At 40.4% G+C, this 25,163-nt stretch overlaps 1 pseudogene; it reads right to left on the reverse strand.

Annotated features, from left to right (window-relative positions):
• LOC107796582 (mitogen-activated protein kinase kinase kinase 20-like) overlaps positions 1-17,621 on the reverse strand; it is a 29,505-nt pseudogene extending 11,884 nt beyond the window's left edge.
• Positions 17,622-25,163: the final 7,542 nt, after the last annotated feature.

The raw sequence follows: 25,163 nt of genomic DNA on the forward strand, positions 1-25,163 counted from the left end.
CTAGTATCGACGAGGACCGAGACCGAGGCTTGCAGGGATGCTTCGTCCGAGTGAAGACCGAGGATTTGATTCCCTCAGAATACATGCCATTCCCTGAGAAGTGGAATGCGTCTCGTAAGTGTAACTCCATCAAAAATCTTCTTCCTTTATTTCGATCTTCTCATTCGTGTTTGTGACTGTGCAATTGTTGCCTGGGTTTCGAATGCGGTCCCTCGGTTAAAGGAGTGGATCAAGGGCATTTTTACTCAGATGTCCTACTTCGAGCACACATATCACAGACTCTCAAAGGGCCGATGGGAAGCCCGTTCTCATGGTAAGGTCCCTTTCCGAATAGTCATCATCATGTCTCCATCTTATATTATACTAACCCCTTCTCTTTATCATTGTAGGTTTGCCTAAGGCCATCAAACTTAGGCCTTCGGAAGGGGATGCAGATCTGCCCCCGCCCATTGATCCCTCTGTTGCTTCCACAGAGGGAAAGAAGAAAAGAAAAAGAAAACCCTCGGGCTCCCCGAGCTTCGGGGCGAAAAAACTGAAGAAGCGGGTGCTCCGCAAGCCCAGGAGGGGATCCAATTCCCGTGTGCCTACCTATGACTCCCTCCTTCGGCTTAAGGATGAGTCGGAGGATAAATCTGTCTTCGTAACTCACGGGACGACCACCTATCCCGGGGATTGGGATGCATCTGAGGGGGGGACTCGCGAGATCGACCCCTTCCAACTCAGAAAGCTGACGCGGATCCCCGGGGTAAAACTTCCCAGGATGCCGGTTCTGCACCGAAGGAAGTTCCTGACGTGATTGAGATCTAGGGGGTGACCTCTTACACCAAGTCTATGCTCGAAGAAGCATACGCGAGGAAGGAGAAATATAACGAAGGGGCTCATGGCGTTGACGATCCCCTTCGTTCCCTTTTTGACGACATGGACTCGTCCGTCTTGGAAGACTTTTCTGGGCTGGGCGACCTAGAAGTTTCGAGAAAGGATCCGTCATCAGAAGTCGGAGGGCTAAACATGATCCCAAAGTTAGTCAACCAGTTCCTCTCCCCTAGTGCGGACCCCGACCGTAAGAGGTCGATAATCATCAGTGTCCTAGAGGATGCCCAGGTTCTTTATGCTCCCGTGGGAGTAGCGAGCCACCTTCGATGCCCGGTGACCGAAGAAGACCAAGCAAAAATGAATAAGGTGGACGTGCCTTGCTTGTTCAACGAGGCGCAGCAGGTACTGAATTGGGTAAGGCATCATTACGCTTTTTTGACCTTTGACTTAGTCCTTGATATTTCTCATATATTCTTTCTTTTACCCTTTTGCATGCCTCAACACTCCATCACAAAAGCTTTCTTTGATACCTGATTAAGACTATCTATCTTGAGGCTGAGGTCAAGGAGCTTGCCGAGAAAAGAGACATGTATAAGCTTCTCAGCGAGCAACACGAAGGGATCGTCACGAACCTCCAGACTGAGCTAGATGTGGCACAAAAAGAGCATGCCGACTTGGTGAAAAAGGTAAAGGTTTTCTAAGTTAGCTATGAAGACTTATCCTTGGAGACTAACGACCAAACCTCGCAAGTTCATTAGAAGATTGACTAGATCGACCAACTCCGAGCTGAAATGAATGAGTTCCAAGCCATGGCCGGTGTTTGGAAGAGAAAAATGGATCGACTGGTTTTGGGGAGGGAGACCACCGAGGCACAATTGGCATTGGGGAGGTTCAACTCCGAGTGGAAAAAGTGAAAGCCTATGCTCGAGCTTGACAAAATGAGGACCTTCAAGCACAACTGGGTTCGGCCATTGACGAATGGGATGCCCTACGTAATGAGCTTGAAATGGAGAGGTCCAAGTCGGAAGCAACCTTGGCTGATGTTGAAGAGATGGTAGCTCAGTATATGGCTGATGTTGAAGCAGCCGAGGCATGCCTGAAGACTATTGCTGAGTACGTGAGGCGGCTATCCCATAGGGAGACCCTTGAGGAGATCCATACCCGAGGCTTCGACCTGTCAGTCGAGCTTGAGGATGAGAAAAGACTTAAGGTCGAGGCCAAGAAGCTAGTCGAACCAGACGATGAAGAAGGATCTGAAAACTCCGGAGAACCCGAAGATGAAGAAGGCCCCGATGGTTCTGGTGATGAGTCGGGTCCTGGTGAAGATCATGCATAGATGCCTTAGGATTTTTTGTATTTGTTTTTGTATCTTGTACATTTATTTTGTTGAGGCCGTGTTCATTGGCCTTTGTAAAGACATTTCAGGGCCCTTTTGGCAATCTTGAAGTCTATTACTTTTAGCATCCTAATGGAAAAAATTTTAAATGCCTTAGCACAGAATCAAACATAATAATAAGTTAGTTTTCGGAGGTCCGAACAAGTCTCGTCCTCGATACAAGTTTTTCTTGAAACTTATGGGGGCTTAGAGTGACCAGAAGCTTTCCCCAAGATGCTCGTTTAAATGTTTTTAGACCATATCTTTGCCGAGGATGGCCTTTGAACAGGTTTGGAATTTTATTGAAGGCCTTATGTTTTGATTACGGGCTTCGAACGTCTCCGACCATTTTTAGGGTGGCCGTAGCCTTTTAGGTTAGGGCACTGCCTAATAGGTTTTGTGCCTTCGAATTTTGATTACCCGAGCCGTCCGAACTTATCAAGGACGGCAATCCCCGAGTGGGGTTAGCCCTTTGGGCTCGGACAGGGGTGGCCCTTGGGCTCGATAGTTCTCGTGTAGGAATAGCCCTTGGGCTCGATACTTTTAAGAAGCAAAGAGTGTTTGTTAGCAAGGTAAAAACTTTCTTTCATTTCTGTGTGTAACGTAAAAGATTGCATAAAATCTCGTGTTGTGGCCGGGGTGACCTACGCAGGCACGATTCATTTGACCGTTTGGCCCTTACAATGAATCCTAATCACCGAGCCTAGACTGTTTGATGACAGAGTTTCCTTCCTTACTAAAAATCATGACCCGAGGGTAATGGCTCCCAGTATTCGAGGTCGATCATCAAGTGGACTCGGATACTGTTGATGCGACCATTGACTCCGATTTAAAACTGGTCTTTGACTCTAAGTTAGCACGATTTATTGTTGCCTCGTTAAAAACCTTGCCGGAAAACCTATTTGGGAGAAATCCGGTTCAAGCTAAAAAGAGTGCAACGCATGCTTTCAAGCCTAATCAGCTACATTCTCCTTTGGCCGTTGCCTACAAGTGTTAGCCAAATAAAATAAATAAAAGAAAATGAATGGTGTCCTACCTTAACAGTAGTATCGTTTTAAGTGGGTCACATTTTAGTTGTTTGGTAGCTGTGTTCCATTTCCCATTTCGAGTTTGTACGAACCTTTACCGGTAATACCGATGACTCAATACAGACCTTCCTAGTTTGGTCCTAGCTTCCCTTCATTCGGGTTCCGAGTGTTCTGTGTTACTATTCTTAATACCAAGTCCCCGATGTTAAAGTGTTGGAGTATGGCTCTTCGGTTGTAATATATTTCTATTCGCTATTTTTGGGCGGCCAGCCGGACTAGAGTGGCCTCGCACCTCTCATCCAGTAGTTCTAGGCTCATGCTCGTGGCCTCGTTGTTTGACTCTTCGATTGCATATCAGAACCTGAGGCTCAATTCTCCCACCTCGATCGATATTAGTGCTTCAGCACCGTAGACTAACGAAAACGGGGTGACCTCAGTACTGGATTTTGAAGTCGTGCGATATGCCCACAAGACTTCACACATGATTTCCTTCCACTTCCCTTTAGCATCGGTCAATCTTTTCTTAAAGTTTTGAAGGATTGTTTTGTTTGTCGACTCTGCCTACCCGTTCCCACTAGGGTGATAGGGTGTTGACAATATCTTCTTGATCTTATGGTCCTCAAAAAATTTGCTGACCTTGCTTACGATGAACTGCTTCCCGTTATCACATACTATCTCGCCCAGTATACCGAACTAGCATATTTTGTGGTCCCAAATAAAGTCGATGACTTTGTTTTCTCGGAGCTTCTCGAACGCTTGAGCTTCAACCCATTTAGAGAAATAGTCAGTCATAAATAGTATAAATTGAGCCTTACCGGGTGCCCATGGTAGGGGACCGACGATGTCCATTCCCCATTTCATGAACGGCCATGGTGATAGGACCGAGTGTAGAAACTCCCCGGGTTGGTGGGTCAATGGTGCGTACCTCTAATAACCATCATATTTTCGCACGAACTCCTTCGCATCTTTCTCCAAGTCGATCCAGTATTAACCAGCTCTGATTATCTTACGAACCAACGATTCTGTCCCCAAATGGTTCCCACAGGTGCCTTCGCGAACATCCCTCAAAACGTATTCGGTGTCTCCCGATCCCAAACATATGGCGAGTGGGCCATCGAATGTTCTTCTAAACATGGTATTATCTTCGTACAGAGTAAACCTGACCGCCTTCATGCGTAGATCTCTCAATTCTTTGCGATCTGAGGGCAGCTTCTCGGTCTTTAGGTAATCTATATACTTATTTCTCTAGTCCCAGGTTAAACTTGTCGAGTTTATCTCAGCATGGAATTCTTTCACTACCAATTTTATGTGTTGTACGATCATCCCCAAGCTGAATTCATCATCATCAACCGATGACCCCAAGTTAGCTAGAGCATCGGCTTCACTATTTTGATCCCGGGGTACGTGTTGTAAGGCCCACTCCTTGAATCGATATAGCGTCACCTGTAGTTTATCTAAGTATCTTCGCATTCGTTCCTCTTTCATTTCGAATGTTTAATTAACTTGATTTACCACGAGGAGGGAATCACATTTGACTTCGATCACTTCGGCCCCCAGGCTTTCAGCCAATTCGAGACCTGCGATCATGGCCTCATATTCGGCCTCATTGCTAGTCAATTTCACAGTTCTAATAGCTTGCCTAACTATGTTAGCCGTGGGCGGCTTCAACACGATGCCGAGTCCGGACCCCTTTGCATTTGAGGCACCATCGTAAAGAGGGTCCAGATTCCCGAGGAGGTCCCCGAGGTTAACAACAATTCCTTTTCGAATTTGGGTATTAAGGCCGGCATGAAGTCAACCACGAAGTCTACTAAAATTTGAGATTTGATGGCTGTTCGGGGTCGATATTCGATATCGTACCCGCTAATTTTCATGACCTATTTGTCTAATCATTATGAGAGCTTGGATTTGTGCATTATGTTCCTCAATGGGTAAGTAGTTATGACACATATGGGATGGTATTGAAAATATGTCTTTAACTTCCTAGAGGCGCTTAGTAAAGCGAGCGCCAATTTCTCCAGGTAAGGATACTTTGTTTTGGCCTCGCCTAGAGTCTTGCTAACATAATATATAGGAAATTGCGTACCTTCTTCTTTCTGGACTAAGACTCCACTTACTGCTATCTCGGATAGTGCTAAGTATAGGTACAATTGCTCGTCTGCCTTCGGAGTATGAAACAAATGTGGACTCGAAAGGTACCATTTGATGTTCTTCCAAAGCTTGCTGGCATTCCGAGGTCCACGAAAAGTTATTCTTCTTCTTCAGCAATGAGAAGAACCTAGGGCGGCTATACGCTCGGTTAACCTTTGAATGACCTTGATTTCTACAACTTTGATTTTTTCGGGATTGATCTCGATTTCCCGGTTGGACACCATGAATCCAAGGAACTTCTTGGACCCGACCCTAAATGTGCATTTCTCTGGGTTCGGCTTCATATTGTATTTCTTCAGTATGTTGAAGGTTTCCTGCAAATATTCCAAATGGTCCTCTGCTCGCAGGGACTTAACTAATATGTCGTCAATGTAAACCTCCATTGATTTTCCTATTTGTTCTTCGAACATCCGGTTTACTAGGCATTGGTAAGTGGCACCGACATTTTTTAGTCCGAACGACATGACGTTATAACAATAGGTACCGTATTTAGTGATGAAGGAAGTTTTTTCTTGATCGCCCTGGTCCATCCGAATTTGGTTGTACCCGGAATAGGCATCGAGAAAGCTGAGTATCTCATGGCCGGCAGTCGCATCGATCATGCGATCAATGTTATGCAAAGGAAAAGAGTCTTTAGGGAATGCCTTGTTCAAGTCTTTATAGTATACGCACATTCTTAATTTATTTACCTTTTTAGGCACTACTACTACGTTTACCAACCAATCCGGGTACTTAACTTCCCGAATGGTACCTATTTTAAGGAGTTTGGATACTTCATCTTTGATGAATGCATGCTTGACTTCAGACTGAGGCCTCATCTTCTGTTTAACCGAGTTTAACTTCGGGTCCAAGAGGGGGTATTTCTGGCAGGATCCCTGTCATATCAAGGTGGGACCAAGCGAAACAATCTATGTTAGCTATAAGGAATTCAATGGGTTTTTTCCTAAGCTCAAGAGTTTGCCCTGTGCCTAGGTATACCTTCAGATCGAGTAAGTGCTCGATCAATCTGAATTGTTCTAGCTCCTCAACCATTGACTTGGTGGTATCGGAATTGTCAGGGGCTATGAACGACCTAGGGACTCCGTAATCATCATCCTCGCTTGTCTCTTACTTTTCTGGTTCGGTCGGGGCCGGTGTCGATGATTGCTATTTGGTTTCTTCCTTGGTAACCGAACTCAGATTCTTTAATGTCGAGAGTACATATATTAGGGTCACCTCATTGACTGTGGAAATTTCTTTTATGACCGGCTGTTATCCGTAAACAGTCTTGATCCCTCCAAGTGTGGGGAATTTCAACGCCTGATGTAGTGTTGAGGGTACTTCCCTCATGTTGTGAATCCACGGCCTTCCAAATAAAGCATTGTATCTCATATCTCCTTCGATCACATAGAACTTTATTTCCTGAACGGTTTCGGTGGTGTTTACCGGCAAGGTTATCTCCCCTTTAGTAGTCTTGCATGCCATGTTAAATCCGTTTAAAACTCGGACTACATGCACTATTTGGTCTTGTAGACCCAGTTGTTCCACAATCCTCAATCTGATGATATTGGCCGAGCTACCTGGATCAATTAACATACGCTTAACTCGAGATTTATTTATGAGTACATATATTACCAGTGCATCATTATGTGGTTGCACGATGCCTTCAGCGTCCTCGTCGTTGAAAGATACGGTTCCCTCCGGTACATAATCTCGAGTCCGTTTTCCCATTCTAATGGACACCTTAGTGCACTTTAACATTGGCCCTTGGGGGACATCAACTCCACCAATGATCATGTTAATGACATGCTGAGATTCCTCTTGCTTGATCTGCTTGTTGGAGTTCCTATTCCTGAAGTGATTTTTGGCTCGATCACTCAGAAATTCTCGGAGATATCCGTTATTAAATAACCGGGCTACTTCTTCTGTCAGTTGTCGGCAGTCTTTGGTTATGTGACTGTGAGTGCTATGATACTTACACATTAAGTTGGGGTCCTTTTGGGCAGGATCAGATTGCAATGGTCGAGGCCACTTAGTATCTTTGATGCATCCGATGGCTGATACGATACCGACAGCGTCGACGCTGAAGTTGTACTCCGATAACTTTGGGGCCTCCTTAGACCCGATGGTTTTGTCGAAACCGTTTTTACTCATGAGTCCCCGGTTATTATGACCTTGATCGCTCTTTCTTTCACTCCTTGTAGGGTTGCGGCCGATCCCATTAACCCTTCGATCTCCATTGTATGGATGATACCGATCTCTATTCGGTCTTGGTTCATGATTGATGGCTCTTTTGGATCTGTCACTAGTTCTGACGGGATAAACGGATCTGGAAGAGGCCCCGAGCTGATCGTCTTCGACCCTAATTTTTGATTGGTACCTGTTATGGACGTCGACCCAAGTTACCGCCGGGTGTTCTATCAAATTTTGTTTCAACTGCTGCGAAGCCAATGAGCTTTGGGGATTGAGTCCTTAGGTGAATGCCTGAACGGCCCAATCGTCTGTGACCGGAGGCAGATCCATCTGTTCCATTTGAAACCTCGACACAAATTCCCTGAGCATCTCGTTATCTCTTTGCTTTACTTTGAAAAGGTCTAACTTCCTGGTCTCAACCTTGATGGTCCCGGTGTGCACTTTTATAGAGGCATCTGTAAGCATAACAAACGAGTCAATAGAATTATGGGGTATGTTGTGATACCATATCATAGCTCCTTTTGAAAAGGTCTCTCTGAACGTTTTCAGCAGAACGGATTCAATTTCTTCACCTTCCAAGTCATTCCCATTGATGGCATATGTGTAGGAGGTCACATGTTCATTTGGATCAGTTGTTCCATTACACTTCGGAATTTCGGGCATACAGAACTTCTTTGGGATCGACTTCGGAGCTACGCTTGAAGAGAAAGGCTTTTGGATAAATTTCTTGGAATCAAGGCCCTTCAGTATCGGTGGTACTCCTGGTATTTGATCGACCTTGGAGTTATAGGTCTCCACTTTTTTGTCGTTGACTTCAATATTTTTTTCTCCTAATTTTACCCGTTTTGTCAGTTCCTCAAGCATCTTTGTTATCTCGGGGTTGGTCCCGGGTTCTGCTTCACCCGACCTTTCTGTGGCCGGTTCATTTCTGCGAGCATTTTCCCAGGATGGTTCAGGCTCAACTCTGCTGGGGGCGCGGCTTTGATTCTGCAACTGGGCTATTTCTGCGAGTGCATGTTGAGCCTGTAACATTTCGAAAACCACCCGCAAGTTGATCCCATCACCTTCGCCGTCGTGTGTACTCCGGGATATCGACCGGGCTCCCCCACAAATGCTGTTTTCGGGGTTAGTAGGCAAGTTTGCTTCGATAGCCACGTGTGAGTTAGCATCGATTAGATCCGCAACTGGAACTCCGTTAAGGTCAATAGAGGGCACCTCATTGCTGGGCACCACGTTGTTGTTCCATGGTGGCCGGACTCAGCATCAACATTCAAATGGGCAAATTGAGAGTTTGATATTTTTAATTTGACCTGAAATTAAAAGCTCAAAGAACAAGGGTAAAATAGAGTGCGTTATGAAAATTTGTATCAATTTGCCACTATTATCCTTAGCCTCATAGTGGGCGCCAAACTATTTACCCTAAAAAATGGATAATAATTAAATTTATATGTGGTTTAAAGGATATGCGAATTAATTCAATAAAAATTATAAATGGCGTTAGATTAAACAGATAAAGGACGTAACAAATTATCAAATCAACAAGGAGAGTGATCTCGGACTCAGTAACGTCTTAATCAAATGCCTGCCTTTGATCCCGGGCTCACACTAGTGAAGAACTGATGAATAAAAGTAAGATCTTTGAATAACAGAGAAAATAAGAGTATATTGCCTTGATATGCGTGTTACAATGTGTCCCTATGAATAATAATCTTTTTCCTTTATATAGTATGAGAGTTTTACCCTAAGTACAATTCTAAAAAAGGTAAAAAATTTCCGTTTCGCCGATCACCGATACGAGCCGAGATTCGCGCCGAGATATCCGATTAGGCACGAATAACACATCCCTTTGTTAGTTGTGCGCAACTACTTGGTAATATTCTCCGAAGTCTTCAATCTTCAGATCGGCCCTCAAGGATATGGCTCTGATATCCCCGAGGGCAGGAGCCTTGCCCGAGCCTTAATACGAGGGGTTTTTCGTCCTGACTCCGATACAATACAATCATGTTCCTGCTCCGATTGGCTCACCGGGAAGACGAGTTATGCAGCGGACTCGATTTTACCCGTATACACCTTTACAAGGAGGAAGAATGCAAAGCAATTCTTAAAAAAATAATTGCAAGAAAAATCATTTCAGACGATTAACCTTAATCATGCTCGATGATGAACTCAACTCATCTCAATTACTTGATTCATAAGGTACGATATTGAAGTTAGGATTCTTCTCTATCTCTCAAATGACTAAGCGCATGATCAACCAGAGAAGAAAGTATTCATTAGGTATATATATATATAAAGGAACGTTCTTGTAGGGGGTGGAGGTTTTCTCTTTTTCATTTCATTCTTTTAAAAATTAATACGACTGCAATAATCAAGAAACTATTGAAATCTGAACGTGTGACTTGTACTACTGCCATGAATTTGTAGTTTCATGGTCAATTACTAAAATGCACATTGAGGATAACACAACCATAATTTATTATATGGGAGAGAGTTGCAGTATGAATTAAAAAAAATAAAATTATTAGAAATTGAAATACAAAAACTCATTTGATTTATAAACAAATCCCGCACCGGTTAATTGCAAAGGAAATCCCGGTAGTGCTGGAGATGGTGGAATTCTAAGGGATCACCTCGGTCAATTGATCATGGCCATCACTGTTTATCTAGGTGTGACCACCAATAATTATGCGGAGGCACATGCTATTAAAATTAGATTGAGATAGTGTATTGGTCATGGCTTCAATAGGCTAACAATTGAATCTGACTCTCTACTTGTGATACAAAAAAAAGAAAGAATTGCACCTCCTGGTAGATCAAGGGTGGATATCCAAGCTATGCTAACTGATGGTTCATTCCAATTTAATCGCATCTTCAGGGAAGGAAATATTCCAGCAGACCTTTTAGCCAATCGATCTTGCTGAACATGACAAGAAAATTGCTTTCTTCATTGAGGCTATAAGCTTACCAAGGAAGACTACAGCCACAATATAGAATGGTGAGAGGAGTCGTCCTAATTTTAAAATTAGGGTGAGGAAAAACACCTTCATATTCGACCCGTTTTGGTGGTACTAAAATTTTAAATTATATTTCTTATCTCATAACCCAATATGATTTATCGATATTCCACTAATGTAATATTGGTAAATTTACTAGTATCCGATATTTACATCAAATCATTTTTGCCTCTAATGTTTCCGGTGCAATAAGCACTAGGTATTCAACCTGCATGTTTGTAATTTGTTAAATTTTCCTTCCCGCTAAATTTTATGTGTTACTTTTTATTTTTGCGCACACCTAAAAAGATACTAATTAAAAGGAGAATATGACTAAATTAACATTATTTTCGTTCATTTCAAAGTAACACTACAAATTGATTTTATCACATTAATCTCTCTCCATATTTATTCTCTTATTTTCTAAAATGGAATATACTTTCCTATTTACTTGTCATTTTCGTTAAAATTCGTTGTTCCAAGATACTTGAAATTTTAGAATATCGAAAAAGAATTGATTAATTTATTCAATTTACCCTTATTACTCTAATAAATGTTCTAGAAAGAACTAAAATGATTGAAAGGTCAATTTAGTCAAAACAACTCATATTATTGACAAGTAATGCTAAATTGACAAGTAAATAGGACCAAAGTGAGTAATAAAAATTACTCTATCTGCTTATCTTAGCATTTTCGTTTAATCTTCAATAAAATATGCTTTTATAGGATTGTCATATCATGTTGAAAACCACGACACTATAATTAACTTATTAGTATGTAAAAGGTCCAATTTTTATTTCTTAAACCAGACTAGTGCAATTGATTATAGATTTTGGAAGTGGTCCAGTAATGAGTAAAAATTCCTCCATTCATGCAAAATCCTTCTGGAATTTTTCTTGTGAGACTATTATCCCAAGCGACTAAGTCCGAAACACTTGGTAGATTCGAAATCTGCTGAGGGATTGAACCATTTAAGTTATTGAAACTGAGATTAATTATCTTCGTTCAGAGTCCTAGCTGAGATGGTATATATGATGCATGTGAGATGATTATTAGGCAATACTAGTTTTTCAAGCTGAGTTTTTCGTGCAGAACTCAAAAGGTACATCCCCTGTAAAGGCATTTGTGCTGAAATCCAGTACTTGAAGTTGATCAAAATTTGCCAATAGTTATCGAGGGACACTGGAACAGGACCAGTAACTCTATTAAATGGTACATGTAAATATATAATATTTTGTATATGGCTTACTACAGAAGCAATAAAATCACCAGAAAGTTCATTTACACCAAGGTTCAGGCTGAAAAGTGAAGAGCATGAAACAAAGGCTGAAGGAAGCCCACCATTTAATCGATTAGTTGAAAGATCAAGCTCCTCCCGTTTGGGTTCGCAATGAAGGGTCCATCCCATATCTAATATGACCATTAATTTGGCTTCTTAACAAATTTGTCGACTAAGTTTTCATGACATTTGCCATGACATCATATCCACTATAACAAATTTGTGGACCAAGTTTTCATGACATTTGCCATGACATCATATCCACTATAACAAATTTGTGGACCAAGTTTTTATGACATTTGACATGATATCATATCCACTTTTAGGCCAAGGATATTTTGCTATAAATAGAGAAGCTTTTCCTCATTTGAAAACACACCAAAATAAGAGAGACGCAATAGAAGTTAGAGAGAGTAATCCACAGATTGTAGTTTGTGAGATAAATAGTGAGTGTGAGTAATATTGTAGTGAGATGTTTAAATAAAGAGTGTTATTTATTTTAAAATTGTAGCAGTCTCTTGACACTACTAAGTTGTAATATTAGTGGTAATATTGCTCCGCTCGGGTATTATATGTTACCTCGTTAAAAGAGTTGGTGTCGTTGTTACTCTCTTGTGTTATTATTATTTGCCGTGGATATTATTTCTGGACGGGATTATTATTTTTTTCCCTACAACGTGGTATCAGAGCGATGTCAAATAATGCTACGCTGTCTTTTCGGTACCTCCGTCTCACAAAAGATAATTATGAAAAATGGTGTCTACGTATGAAAGCCATTCTTGGCTCCCAGGATGTGTGAGAAATCGTAGATAGAGGGTATACAAAACCCGATAATGAGGAAACTATGCCTCAAAATGAAAAAGATGTCTTGGCAAAGACAAGGAAGAAAGATCAACAAACCCTCATGCTCCCCACCAATGTTTGGATGATGCCATGTTTGAGAAAGTGACAGATGTTACCACCTCAAAGGAAGCTTGGGAGATTTTACAAAATTCTCTTCAAGGAGTTGACAAGGTGAGGAAGGTAAAACTTCAAACTCTAAGGGCTGACTTTGAAGTTTTAAAAATAAAATAATTCGAATGCATTTCAGATTATTGTTCAAAAGTGAAGGATGTTGTAAATCAATTAAGAAGATACGGGGAGGACATACAAGATATCCGTGTGATAGAAAAGATCCTTCGAACTTTAACACCTAAATTTGATTTTATGGTGTGTGCTATTGAGGAGTCGAAAGATTTAGACTCTATGCTGGTAGAGCAATTGGAGGGTTCTTTACAGGCCCACGAAAAAAATATCAAAAGAAGACAAGAAGTGCCACTGGAGCAACTTATTAAAACTCAGGCATCCTTTAAGGATTATGGAGGTGAAAAGAGCTATCGAGAAAACGGACGAGGCCGAGGCCGTGGCGGTTATGGAAGAGAAAGAAGTAATGGTAACAACTTCAACAATGAAGTTAAAATCCACCAAACATTCAGAGGTCATGGTCGTGGAAAAAGAAGAGGGAGAAGACGTGGCTACTACCAAGAAAATAATAGACAAAGGTATAATAAATCAAAAATTGAGTGTTATAATTCTCATAAATTTGGCCATTACTCTTGGGAATGTCGTGGCAATGTTGAAGAAAAATCTAACTTTGTTGACGGCAAGAAAGAAGAATATGAGTCAACATTGTTGATGACACTCAAGGAAAAAGACATGGATGATTCCAGCTTGTGGTATTTGGACAATGGAGCAAGCAATGATATGTGTGGATGCAAAGAGAAGTTTGTGGAGTTCAATAACGGTGAGAGGTGATGTGTCTTTTGGAGATACCTCAAAGATTCAAATCGAAGGGATATGTACGATTCTAATCTCTTGTAAAGATGGTAGTCACAAGCTAATTCAAGATGTTTATTATGTGCCAAAATTAAAAAGTAATATTTTGAGTTTGGGACAACTTCTTGAAAAGGAATATGACATCCACATGTAAAATATGCATCTTTGGCTTATAGATTCAGGTAGAATTCTAATTGCTAAAGTGCATATGGCAAAGAATAGATTATTTCTCTGAATCTTAAAACAATTGATGCAAAGTGTTTGAAGGCTAATGTGCGAGATGAATTATGGTGTTGGCACATACGATTTTGACACTTGAATTTTGAAGCACTCAAATCAATGGAAGAAAAGAACATGGTACATGGGATACCATCAATCAACCATCCCAATCAATTGTGCGGAACTTATCTTCTTGGAAAACATGCAAGGAGGAGTTTTCCAAAGGTGGCCATGTCAAGATCAACTAAACCGCTTTAGCTTGTTCACACTGATATGTGTGGACCAATTAATTCACCTTCTTTTGGTAAAAGTAAATACTTTCTACTTTTCATTGATAACTTTAGTAGAAAGACTTGGGTTTATTTCTTGAACCAAAAATCTGAAGCTTTTGCTGCCTTTAAAAATTCAAAATACTTGTGAAAAAAGAAAGTGGCTATGAAATAAAAGCTTTAAGGTCAAATAGAGGAGGCGAATTCAGTTCAAAAGAATTTAATGACTTCTGTCAGTCTCATGAAATTCATCGTCCTCTAATGGTACCTTATTCACCCCAACAAAATGGAGTTGCAGAGAGAAATAATCGAACGATTCTTAATATGGCTAGATGTATGTTAAAAGCTAAAAGTATGCCCAAGGAATTTTGGGCAGTAGCTGTATCTTGTGCAGTTTATTTGAACAATAGGTCTCCAACAAGGAATGTTAGAGATCGAACCCCTCAAGAAGCATGGAGTGGAAGAAAGCCAAGTGTCAAGCACTTGAGAATATTTGGGAGCATAGCGTATGCTCATGTGCCACATTAAGGGAGAGCGAAGCTTGATGATCGAAGTGTCAAGCATATATTTGTTGGCTATGATACGAGTTCAAAAGGCTACAAGTTGTACAACCCAAGTAGCGGCAAAATGATAGTGAGTCGTGATGTTGAATTTGATGAAGAATTGGCATGGAATTGGGAAGCTCAGGAAGAAACTTTATATGATTTCTTCCATACTTTGGCGATGAAGAAGAACCAGAGACCGTGGAACTTGTGCAGGATACAACTCTACCTCCTTTTCCAACCAATGTTGCATCTCCTTCTTCTCAACAAAGTTCAAATGAGCAACCACAAAGGACAAGGAGTATTCAAGAGCTCTATGATGACACGAAAGAAGTTACTAATTTTGATTTTTTATATTGTCTCTTTGGTGATAGTGAACCAATGAACTTTGATGAAGCTGTTATAGACAAAAGGTGAAGACAAGCCATGGAGGAGGAGATTGAGTCAATAGAGAAGAAGAACACATGAGAGTTAACAACTCTTCCCAAGGGTTATTGCGCAATTGGAGTAAAATTAGTATACAAGAAAAAGAAGAATGCTAATGGAGATGTGGAGAGATACAAGGCACGACTTGTGGCTAAAGGCTACAAGCAAAGGCAAGGCATTTACTATGGTGAATTCGCACCTGTTGCCCACAAGGAGACGATTCGTTTGCTGATCTCTTTGGTGGCGCAAATGAAGTGGAAGATCCATCAATTAGACGTCAAGTTAGCCTTCTTGAATGGCTATCTTGAAGAAGAAATCTATGTTGAACAATTGATATTCGTGGTCAAAAGCCATGAAGATAAAGTGTTGCGGTTGAAGAAAGCTTTATATGGATTAAAGCAAGCCCCACGAGCATGGAATAGTTGCATCGACATGTATTTTCAAGACAATGGATTTACTTGTTGTCTCTATGAATATGATCTTTACCTTAAAGTTCATACTAATGGAGATATATTACTTGCTTGTCTTTATGTTGATGATCTTATTTTTACGGGTAATAACCCAAGTTTGTTTGAAGCTTTTAAGAAAGATATGTCCCGTGAGTTTGAGATGACAGATGTAGGGCTCATGTCATACTACCTGGGCCTAGAAATGAAGCATATGGAGGATGGAATTTTTATCTCTCAAGAAAGCTATACAAAAGAGATATTGAAGAAGTTCAACATGCTCGATTGCAATCCCGTGAACACACCGATAGAAAGTGGGACAAAATTATCCAAGTTTGATGAAGGAGCAAAAGTGGATCCCACATTTTTCAAAAGTCTTGTGGGAAATTTGAGGTACTTGACTTGTACCAGGCCAGATATACTCTTTGCAGTTGGAGTAGTAAGCTGCTTCATGGAAGCTCCTACCTCCACTCATTTGAAAGTCACTAGAAGAATTCTTCGTTACCTAAAAAGTACGATTGACTTTGGGTTATTTTATTCTTATTCTAGTGATTTCAAGATTATGGAATTTTGTGATAGTGATTATGCGGGAGATATTGATGATAGAAAAAGCACAACTGGTTTTGTGTTTTCTTGGGTGATTCTGTTATTTCTTGGAGTTCAAAGAAACAATCCATTGTTACTCTCTCGACTTGTGAAGCTGAATATATAACAGCAACATCTTGTATATGTCATGCTATTTGGCTGAGAAGATTATTGAAGGAGCTCAATTTGCCACAAATTGAAACTACAGAGATTTGTATTGACAATACATCCGCACATGCACTTGCCAAGAATTCGGTGTATCATGATCGAAGCAAGCATATAGATACAAAGTATCACTTCATCAGAGAATACATTGCCAAGAAGGAGGTAGAACTCAAATATTTGAAGTCTCATGATCAAGTTGCGGACATTTTTACAAAACCTCTCAAGCTTGAAGATTTTTAGAGATTGAAATCAAGACTTGGAATGAAGAAGAAAAATCAAAATTAAGGGGGAGATTTGAAGTGTCCATCCCATGTGTAATATGGCCATTAATTTGGCTTCTTAACAAATTTGTGGATTAAGTTTTTATGACATTTGCCATGAAATCATATCCACTATAACAAATTTGTAGACCAAGGTTTTATGACATTTTCCATGACATCATATCCACTATTAAGCCAAGGATTTCTTGCTATAAATAGAGGAGCTTCTCCTCATTTGAAAATACACCAAAATAAGAGAGCAGTAATAGAAGTTAGAGAGAGTAATCCATAGATTATAGTTTGTGAGATAAATACTGAGTGTGGGTAATATTGTAGTGAGGTGTTTAAATAAAGAGTGTTATTTTTTTCAAAATTATAGTGGTCTCTTGACACTACTAAGTTGTAATATTAGTGATAATATTGCTCTGCTCGGGTATTGTATTTTATCTCGTTAAAAGAGTTGGTATCGTTGTTACTCTCCTGTGTTATAATTATTTATCGTGGATATTATTTCTGGGTGGGATTATTATTTTTTCCCAACACACAATTCAGGTCACTTTCCTGGCTTCTATTTTTTTTATTATAAAAAACTGTGTTGCTTCTTATCAGTTTATTTTGCTTCAACATCATGTTACTGTGAGGCTTTATGTCGCAGTGAATGATTCCCATGCCGTGAATGCGACTGGGCCTTAAAACGATATTTTTGGTGTATTTTTTAGCTTCAACCTCAGGCATTACTTTCCATGAATAATTCAAATGATCAACCAAATTTCCACCGGAAGCATATTCTAACAATAAGTTATAGAGGAGCACACCTTTTTCTAGGGTGACTTTAATACTAAAAGAGCGAATACTGTGAGGAGAGTCTTCAAACATGTGAAGAAATTCCCTCTTTACTTGGAGCGATTAAGAACGGCTCAACATACAAGACTTTACCGCAATCAGTGATGGAATTAGACTATGATCAACAGTACCAACGTTATCAGTATTATCAGTTGAAGCTAAGGAAACAAAGACAAATCCTCCTTTCCCCAAAGTCCTGCCTCTCTTCTTCATAACTTCTACTTCTTCTTCGTCGGCCATTACAGAACTAGAAGTAGAACTAAAACTAGGTCGTTGTTCTACAGTTTATTTATTAGAATAATTTGCGATTTTCTCTTGTGCTGCTGCTCAGTGTAGATGTTGATGCATTATATTTTAGTCATATAATAAAACCTTTATTTCCTAATTTCTGTTTACCTTATCCATTCCCTACCACTTAACTTCCATTTCAAATTCATTTTGTCTCCTTTCCTATTCCTAATTGGATTACGTAAATTATTCTACAAGTAACAATTTATTAATACGCAGTAAGTTTTCTCAAAAAGATGAATCCTCACACCCCCAAAAAAGAAAAGAAATTTTAAAAAGATGAAACACTTTCAACTATTTTTTTAGTATGATAGAATTGTTTCCTTTTTAGATTTGTCTACATAATTGATCCGTTCTCAATTTTATCACTTATATACACCTTAATTATTTTCATTGTTTAAACTATAAAAATAACATAGAAATGGAATTTAGCCTCTCTTATATTCCACTAGTAATTTAGGATGGTGAAATTGTTGTTCAATTGGAAGAGGAGGATATTGCAGCTGAAACAGAGAAATGTAATTTCGCCTTAATTTCGTATGTGGTTGGCAATACCCCTTCAATTGGAACTATGGAGCGGCTCATAGCCAGCTGTCAGTGGAACTTTGTGACAAAACCTAAAGTACTCCTTCACAATGATGGATACGTTGTTATTCGTTTTGCTAGTACGAATGACAAATATGCAGTCTTATTCTCTAGGCCTTACACATTGTACAATCAACCTATCAAACAAAGAGCATGGTCTATAAATTTTGATTTCAATGAGGAAGTACTAAGGACCATTCCCATGTGGGTAAAACTCCCAAACTTTCCTTTGAACTGTTGGAGTGAAAGAGCCCTAAGCAAAATTGGGAGTGGATTAGGGAAGCCAATACATGCTAATGAGTGTACCTCTAAAGCTGAGAGGATATCCTATGCAACGATCTTGATTGAGATGGATGTAAGTAGGCCTCTTCCTGGCACTATCAAAGTATGTGATCCTATAGGGAAGATTATTGATCAGCCATTAGCGTATGACTCGAAGCCACAGTGTTGTCCTGTATGCTGTCAGATTGGTAATAATTGTAAGTTGAATAAACCTTTGCAACCAAATGGACAGAAAATACATCCCAAACAAGATAACCTGAAGTAGAAATGGAAGATCTCTCGTATTCTGGATCCCACAGTTGATACTCATATAGATGCACATGGCAGGTTCATTGATAATCTTGTTCAGTCACCAAAAGAAATAGCAAAATAATAGATAACAACTGGAGAATGGGAGAGGGCTAGTGGAAAATCTATAGTGAAAGCAAGCAAAACTAAACAACTAGACCACATGGTAGCTGTAGCAAATTGCTTCACACTATTGCATGAGACCACACACTTACCAATCCAGAGCAACGCTAGTATGCAGGAGAAGGGGCAGAGTAGTGGTTCTATGGAGAATGAGCAGAACACTCATAAAACCAATAGACGAATTTTATAGCCTGGAATGTTAGAGGAATAAATCTTTACGAATTTTATAGCCCGGAATGTTAGAGGAATAAATAAGATTTATAAGCATAAAGAGCTTAAAACCTTTTGTAAAGAGAATAAAGTAGTTTTGATAGTAGTTATAGAAAATAGATTGAGAATAAAATACTCCAAAAACTATATAAAAAATAGTAGCAGGATGGGAATGGATTGGAACCTATAATACTGATCCACGAGGTAGACTGTGGGTGCTGTGGGATCCAAGGTCTGTGGAATTCACTATTGCAGGAATACACACACTGGTCATTCATGGTCATGTCAAGATGTTGGAGCTCAACACATGATTTCAGCTTAGTGTATTTTGTGGACTGCATACCATTAATGATAGGAAGGAATTGTGGCAAGAGCTACAGATTATTACTGCTCAAATGTCAGGGCCTGGGGTGATGATGTGATACTTTAATTCAATCCTCTCTATAGATGACAGACTATATGGCAACCCTATCCAAGAGGTTGAGGTGGCTGGCTTCAAGGAATTCCTACAGCAATCTGATATGATGGAATCGGAATTAGCGGGAAAGTTTTACACTTGGACAAATCACCAAATACATAGTAAGATTGACAGAATATTGTTGAATGCAGACTGGGTTTGTAAGTGGCCCAACTTGGAAGGTATCATTATGGATCCTCATTTCTCCGATCATTGCCCATTGAGGATCAATTTTGAGACTGTAATGGAAACATGAACCAAGCCTTTCAAGTTCTTCAATTACCGAGCTGGTCATTATGAATTCAAGCAGGCTATGGAAACTTGTTGGAAAAAGCCTAGCAACCTGCACTCTATGCAAATGGTCTGGCTGAAATTCAAACAGTTGAAGGTTGTAATGAAAAGGCTAGCAAAGAGGGAGCCTGGCAAGGTAGAAGATACAATAGCACAGATAAAGGCAAAGCTGAAAGATATACAAATATAAATGAGAGATCCTGCCAGGAGTATGGAACTGGTGCAAGATGAAGCAACAACAAAAGAAGAGCTTGAGAAATGGTTGATGGTAGAGGAAAATATAGCCAAGAAAAACTTTAGAGTGTAGTGGATGAAACTAGGAGACACTAACACAACCTATTTCAATGCATGCCTAAAGAACAAGCAATCACAAAACTAAATCAGGAACTTGAAGGACTCTACAGGACAGCTGCTGCAAAATGCTGGTGATATACAGGAAGAAATACTTAGGTTCTATAAGGGATTGCTTGGTCAAGCTGCCCATCAACTCCTAGTGGTGCATCAAGACATAATGCAAAATGGCAAGGTGGTAACAAGGGATCAACAACTAAATCTTATCAGGCCAATCACTAAAGAAGAATTGACTGAGGTTGTAAAGGGTATTGGTGATCAGAAAGCTCTAGGGTGTGATGACTTCAATGTATTCTTCTACAAGAGGACATGACTAGTCATAAGTGAGGAGGTAAAAAAAACTGAGATAGAATTCTTCAATTCAAGAAGTATGTACAGACCGCACAACAATCACATTAATCCCTAAGGTTATACTACGATATAACATAAAGGAATACATACCAATTTCCTATTGTACTGTGCTATACAAGATTATTTCCAAAGTGCTAACAACCAGAATGCAAGGGATAATGAACCATCTGATTAATAGCTGCCAAATTGCCTTTGTTCCTGGAAGGTTAATTGGGGATAACATCATCATGGACCATGAACTAGTTAAAGACTATGGGAGGAAGAACATCTCACCTAGATGCATGCTCAAAATTGACATGCAGAAAGCCTATGATTCCCTAGAATGGCCATACTTGCAGCAAATTTTGAGGATGATTGGATTCCCAGAAACATTTGTTGCTTGGATAATGGAGTGCATCACTTAGGTGTGCCCCTAAATACCAAAAGACTGTCGATTCTGCAATGTGAACCCCTTATTGATAAGATGCTGGGAAAAATAACCTCGTGGACAACTAAATTCCTCTCAAATGTTGGCAGAACACAGATGATCAAGAGTGGATATATACCATTCAAACTTTCTGGGCTCAGGTTTTCATCCTTCCAAAAAAGCTTATCCAGTTTATAGAGACAATTTTCAGAAGGTTCCTATGGACATGCACTGCTCAATTCACAAGACAGTCCTTTATTGTATTTGATAAAATATGTGCTCCTAAGGCAGATGGTGGTCTTAATCAGTTGCATATTAATTGTTGGAACCAAGCAACTATAGGGAAGCTATTGTGGCATGTATGCAAGAGAAAGGAGAAGTTCTGGGTCATTTGGGTCCCCACACACTATATAAAAGGGAGACCAGATTGGAGTATTAATCCTAAGAATGCATCATGGGTGGTACAACAGATTTTCGAGGTGAGACACTACCTAGAAGAGGCATGTTACACCCACAATGATATCCCACAACTGAACAACTACTCAGTTAAATAGGTGTATCACAGGTTACTAGGGGAATTCCCAAAGGTGTCGTGGAGGAAGATTATATGCAATAATCAAGGATCTCCTAAGTGGATTTTCATTCTGAGGCTAGATATGTATGGAAGGTTGGACACTAAAGACATATTTTTTCAATGGGGAATACCACTGATCTACTATGCCCTTTTTGTAATAAAGAACATGAAACCACTCAACATCTCTTATTTGGATGTGAGAGAACTGATGGCATTTGGAAGAAGATACTGTTGTGGCAGAACATCAACAAAACCATCATGTTGTGGAACGATGAAGTCCAGTGGGCTATCAATATGTACAAACGGAGAAGTGCAGGTGCTAGTGTTTATCGTATGTGGCAAGAGAGGAATAATAGAATATTCCAAAAGCAAATAAGGCCAACAAAGATTATTATTCGACTGATAGTGCAGGAGGTCTACTTTGGAGCAAGTTTGTCAACTAAATTAGGAGCTTACATAAGGAAGTTGAACTACTATTGTAACAAATCAGCCGATCATTTTGAATGTTGTAGCCCCGTTTCCCTAATTACTACTCCTTTTGTTCTTTACAGTTGTTATATGACTTACCGGGTTAGTTGGTTTGGGTCCGGAGAGATTTCAGAGTGAATTGAGATACTTAGTCTCATAATGTAAAGATTAAGTTGGAAAAGTTGACCGGATATTGACTTATGTGCAAACAACCCCAGATTTGAATTTTGATGGTTCCGTTAGCTCCGTTGGAAAATTTTGGACTTAGGAGCGTGTCCGGATTGTGAATTAGAGGTCTGTAGTTGAATTAATCTTGAAATGGCGAAAGTTGAATTTTGGGAAGTTTGACTGGGAGTGGACTTTTTGATATCGGGGTCAAATTCCAATTTTCGGAAGTTAAAGTAGGTCCGTGGTGTCAATTGTGACTTGTGTATAAAATTTGAGGTCAATCGGACGTGATTTGATAGGTTTCGGCGTAGGGTGTTGAGTTTGGAAGTTTCAAGTTCATTAGGCTTGAATCTATATGCGATTTGTAATTTGATGTTGTTTGAGGTGATTTGATGGTTCGATTAGGTTCGTATGATGTTTTAAGACTTGTTGGTATATTTGGTTGAGGTCCCAGGGGCCTCGGGTTGATTTCGGGTGGTTAACGGACCAAGGTTTGAAGTTAAAGAATTGCTGAAGATTTGCAACTGCTGGTATAATCGCACCTGCGGATTGGGTACCGCAGATGCAAGCTCGCAGAAATGAGGAACGGGCCGTAGAAGCGGTCAAGAAGGAAGCTAGCATAGGTCGCATGTGCGGGGTCCTTTCTGCACCTGCGTGTCCGCAGATGCTGGTGTTGGATCGCAGAAGCGCATGGGCGCTTGGTGAGGCATCTTCCCAGAGCGGACGACCCTTCGCAGAAGCGTGTCTGTAGAAGCGGACTGGGCACCGCAGAAGCGTGAAAGGCCGCAGATGCGGTCAAGTGAACCGCAGAAGCAGTTTTGCTGGGCAGAATTAAAAATATAAGGGTTCACGATTTCTTTCATTTCCAAACATTCTGAGCTCGGACTAAGGCGATTTTTGAGGGGGTTTTTGAGGGAATTCTTGAGATAAGTCCCTTGTGCTTTTTTTGATCAATAATCTTGTATCCCTATTGATTTTACCACCTAATTTGGGTGTTTTTGAGGTGTAATTTTGGAGTTTGAGGCTAGGGATTTGGAGAGTTGATTTTGGGTATTTGGGTGACGATTGGGTGTTAGATTTTGATAAAAATTGTATGGTTGGACTCGTGGTTGGACGGGCTTTCGGATTTTGTGAGTTTTGTTGGATTCTAAGATGTGGACCCGGGGGATGGGGGAGGGGGAGGGGAGGGGGCAGTTTTAAACCAACTTCGGATTTTGAATTATAACTTAGTAATTTCTTGTAGAATTGATTCTTTTAGCCCGTATTGATTGTATTGTACTGTTTGTGGCTAGCTTTGGGTCATTTAGAGGATGATTTGCGAGGCAAAGACATATTGGAGTAAGGATTTGCTCGGATTAAGGTAAGTAAAACTTGTTTCTGAGGGTTCGAAACCCCGAATTATATGTTATGTGATTGGTACTGAGGTGACACATATGCCAAGTGACGGGACCCATAGTGGTCATTTCTTGTTGTTGTCTTACTGATTTCATTGATATTTCGTACTCAGTCATATTCATTCATTTTGATATCATATCTCAGTCTCTGTTCTTATTTATTGATACATCATATCATTGTTTTAGGGCTAGTTTCATGACACTGTGAGCCCGTAAGAGAGAGACTGGAGAGATTGATGACTGAGCGAGGCCGAGGGCCTGACTACGAGTGACATTTATGGGATCGGGCTGCACGCCGCAGCGGTTCGGTTGGTTATACTGAGGGATGGATCTTCTCTGGACATGGATCTTGTCTGACGCATTATATACCTGGATATGGATCTTCTCCACAGGCTAGATTTGTCCCTACTCAGTACTGGGTGACCGATGGTCAGTGATGTATATATTTCGGGATAGATCTTCCATGGGCCGTATGAGCCATGTACAATACTGAGTGATTGAGCATTTGAGAGTGTGAGCACATGAGGCGGTCATCATGGTGTGTCACATACAACATGTGCATTGGCGTGTAGAAGTCGAGGAGTTATATCCTTCATATCATTCAAATTTGATCCATTTTACTGTTTTGAGATATCTATCGAATTTGAAAGCATGCCTAAGTTTCTGCACTGTTATTTTCTATATTGAACTGTTCCCATTGAGTTCGTCACTACTTTCAGTCCAAAGTTTGGATTTTTTACTTATTGAGTTGGTTGTACTCATGCTACACCTTTCTCCTCATGTGCAGATCCAGGTGCTTCTAGTTACGGCAGATGCTGAGTGAGGAGTCGAGATCTCGGAGACTATCAAGGTAGCTGTATGGCATTCGCAAGCCCTAACTCTCCTTCAGTATCTTTATTTGTATTCCAGTTCTTATTCCTCATACATTGTAGTAGGTTGTATCCTGGTATAGATGCTCATGTACTCGGTGACACCCTGGTTTTGGGAGAGATTTGTATTACGTTGTGGTTTTATTTTGGTTTTTAAAGAGTTTTTAGTAAATGTTAACTGCTTCCATTTAATTTTCAATGTTTTTATTTGGTTGAACTGGTTGAGGAGTTGGCTTGACTTATTCCATGATAGGAACCATCACGATGGTTGGTTTTGGGTCGTGTCAAGTTGGCATTAGAGCCTAGGTTACACAGGTCTCACGTGTCATGAGCAGGTTTAGTAGAGTCTTGAGGATCAGTACGGAGACGTCTGTACTTATCTTCGAGAGGTTGCTGAACCCTTAGGAAATTTCACATTCTTGCATTCTTGTCGTGCAGATTTATTGATTACGGTAACTAAACTTCTGTTATTCTATTCTCTCATAGATGGTGAGGACACATACTACTGGGCAGGATGGACAACCACTAGTACCAGCAGCTAGGGCCATGAGAGGTCGAGGTCGTGGTAGAGGCCGCGGTAGGGGCAGGGGTGCAACTCGTACAACAGCTAGGGCAGCACCTGTAGACCCACCAGTCGCTCCAACTCAGGAGCAAGTACCCGATATAGTTGAGCCAGT

Source organism: Nicotiana tabacum, chromosome 22 (genome assembly GCF_000715075.1).
Source record: "Nicotiana tabacum cultivar K326 chromosome 22, ASM71507v2, whole genome shotgun sequence".
In the NCBI taxonomy this organism is placed as follows: domain Eukaryota; kingdom Viridiplantae; phylum Streptophyta; class Magnoliopsida; order Solanales; family Solanaceae; genus Nicotiana; species Nicotiana tabacum.